This window comes from Emiliania huxleyi (genome assembly GCF_000372725.1).
Source record: "Emiliania huxleyi CCMP1516 unplaced genomic scaffold EMIHUscaffold_3, whole genome shotgun sequence".
Classification (NCBI taxonomy): domain Eukaryota; phylum Haptophyta; order Isochrysidales; family Noelaerhabdaceae; genus Emiliania; species Emiliania huxleyi.
This window is the reverse complement of record NW_005199770.1, coordinates 2,165,600-2,168,608: the sequence shown is the minus strand read 5'-3', so window position 1 is coordinate 2,168,608 and position 3,009 is coordinate 2,165,600.

The window sequence follows — 3,009 nt, the reverse complement described above, 5'->3', positions numbered from 1 at the left end:
GGATGGACCAGGCTCGAGATCGCACGAGATCGCACGAGATCGCACGAGATCGCACGAGATCGCACCAAGATGGCCGACCTCGCCCGCGGGATGGACCATGCTCGAGATCGCACGAGATCGCACGAGATCGCACCGAGATCGCACGAGATCGCGCCAAGAGCGCCGACCTCGCCCGCGGGATGGACCAGGCTCGAGATCGCACGAGATCGCACGAGATCGCACGAGATCGCACCGAGATGTCTCGACCGCGACCGCGGGATGGACCAGGCTCGAGATCGCACGAGATCGCACGAGATCGCACGAGATCGCACGAGATCGCACGAGATCGCACGAGATCGCACGAGATCGCACGAGATCGCACCGAGATGTCTCGACCGCGACCGCGGGATGGACCAGGCTCGAGATCGCACGAGATCGCACGAGATCGCACGAGATCGCACGAGATCGCACGAGATCGCACGAGATCGCACCGAGATGTCTCGACCGCGACCGCGGGATGGAGCAGGTGGAGCGCGAGCTGACGGCGCTCGAGGAGGCGGCCGAGAAGGAGGAGGAGCGGCGGGAGGCGCTGCACCGCGAGGCGATGGAGGCGTGGAGCACACACACGCACACACGCTCACACACACACACACACACACACACACACACACACACACACACACACACACACACACACACACACACACACACACACACACACACACACACACACACACACACACACACACACACACACACACCGCTCACCCACGCGCACCGGGCCTCGCACGTTGAACGCCGGTGCGGCTCCTGTCGTCTAGACGTGGAGTCGCGAGGGACCAGCCTGGCCCTTGCCCCCACCACCTCGTGTGTGTGGAGAAGTGTACCTGGCCTGGCCTCCCCTAAGGCTTGGAGCGCGGCCAAGGAGCAGCGTGACGAGGCGCGCCGCAGGCATCGCGAGGGCCGCGCCGCCGCCCGGGCAAGCGAGGGCGGAGGCGGCGGAGGCGGCGGCGGCGGCGGAGGAGGAGGAGGCGGCGGCGGCGGCGGAGGAGGAGGCGGCGGCGGCGGAGGCGGAGGAGGAGGAGGAGGAGGCGGCGGAGGAGGAGGAGGAGGCGGAGAGGGCGACGAGGACGACGAGCTGCTCGCTCCGGCGATGCGCCCAATGTCTGACTCGGACGCTGACGAGGAGGAGGAGGGCGCGGCGGCGGCGGCGGCGTCGGAGCCGCCTCCTGCGGCGCCGCCGCCCGTCGACGAGGACGTGTTTGTGACCGTTCTCGGCGAGTTTTACAACTGGGCGGCGGAGCGGAAGGAGAGCTTCGAGAGCGACCTGGGCGCGGCGGAGGCGGCGTTTAGCGCGCTGCGCCTCTTTCTTGGCGAGGAGGCGCTGACGGAGCGGGACCCCTAGACGCGGAAGATCTCAAAATCTCTCCCCCCTGTCTCTCCCCGCACCTGGCAGCACGGAGCCTAGACGCGGAAGATCTCCCCATCTCTCCCCCCGTCTCTCCCCGCACCTGGCAGCACGGAGCCTAGACGCGGAAGATCTCCCCATCTCTCCCCCCCCGTCTCTCCCCGCACCTGGCAGCACGGAGCCTAGACGCGGAAGATCTCCCCATCTCTCCCCCCCTGTCTCTCCCCGCACCTGGCAGCACGGAGCCTAGACGCGGAAGATCTCCCCATCTCTCCCCCCCCGTCTCTCCCCGCACCTGGGAGCACGGAGCCTAGACGCGGAAGATCTCCCCATCTCTCCCCCCCCGTCTCTCCCCGCACCTGGCAGCACGGAGCCTAGACGCGGAAGATCTCCCCATCTCTCCCCCCGTATCTCCCCGCACCTGGCAGCACGGAGCCTAGACGCGGAAGATCTCCCCATCTCTCCCCCCCCGTCTCTCCCCGCACCTGGCAGCACGGAGCCTAGACGCGGAAGATCTCCCCATCTCTCCCCCCGTCTCTCCCTGCACCTGGCAGCACGGAGCCTAGACGCGGAAGATCTCCCCATCTCTCCCCCCGTCTCTCCCCGCACCTGGCAGCACGGAGCCTAGACGCGGAAGATCTCCCCATCTCTCCCCCCTGTATCTCCCCGCACCTGGCAGCACGGAGCCTAGACGCGGAAGATCTCCCCATCTCTCCCCCCGTCTCTCCCCGCACCTGGCAGCACGGAGCCTAGACGCGGAAGATCTCCCCATATCTCCCCCCGTATCTCCCCGCACCTGGCAGCACGGAGCGTAGAAAGGGAAGACGGACTGATCTCTTCCAACCAGCGCTCGAGAGGACACGCGCGGCTCCGCCGCACTCCGCCGCCCTCCGCTGCATTCCCAGTCTTCACAGCCCGTGCATTCAAGCGCGGTGCTCTGAATAGACTGCGCAACACCGCCTTCCGGGCTCTGAGGCTGGCGGCTCGGTCACATAGGAGCCGGAGCAGCTGTTCGAGCCGCTGCACAAGTTCCTCGTGCGCTTCGACGCCGTCGCAAAGGAGGCGGAGGATATCTCCCCATATCTCCCCATATCTCCCCATATCTCGCAAAGGAGGCGGAGGACGCACACTCACGCCGCTCCTCACCCGCACGCGCACCGGGCCTTGCACGTTGAACGCCGCGCCGGGCTCCTGTCGTCTAGACGCGGAGTCGCGAGGGACCAGCCTGGCCCTTGCCCCGCCACTACCTCACCTCGCCTTAGGTGGAGGATATCTCCCCATATCTCCCCATATCTCCCCACACCTTAGGTGGAGGATGCGGCACGCGAGAGCGCGCGGCAGGAGGCGCGGCAGGCGCGCCGGCAGGCCAAGCAGGGGCCAAAGGGGCCAGGCCGGCTGCCGAACCGACTTTTGCTCGACGGGCCGTCGAGACCTCAGCCGGCCCAGCGGCCCGATGTCACCGATGTGGTGGCCGCGGCGGGCGGCGGCGCGGCGGGCGGCGGCGCGGCGGGCGGCGGCGGAGGGCGCGGCGGAGGAGAGCGCGGCGGAGGAGGGCGCGGTGGCGTGGGTGAGGTAGTCGAAGTGATGGGCGACGGCGCGGCGGCCGGCGCGGCGGCCGGCGC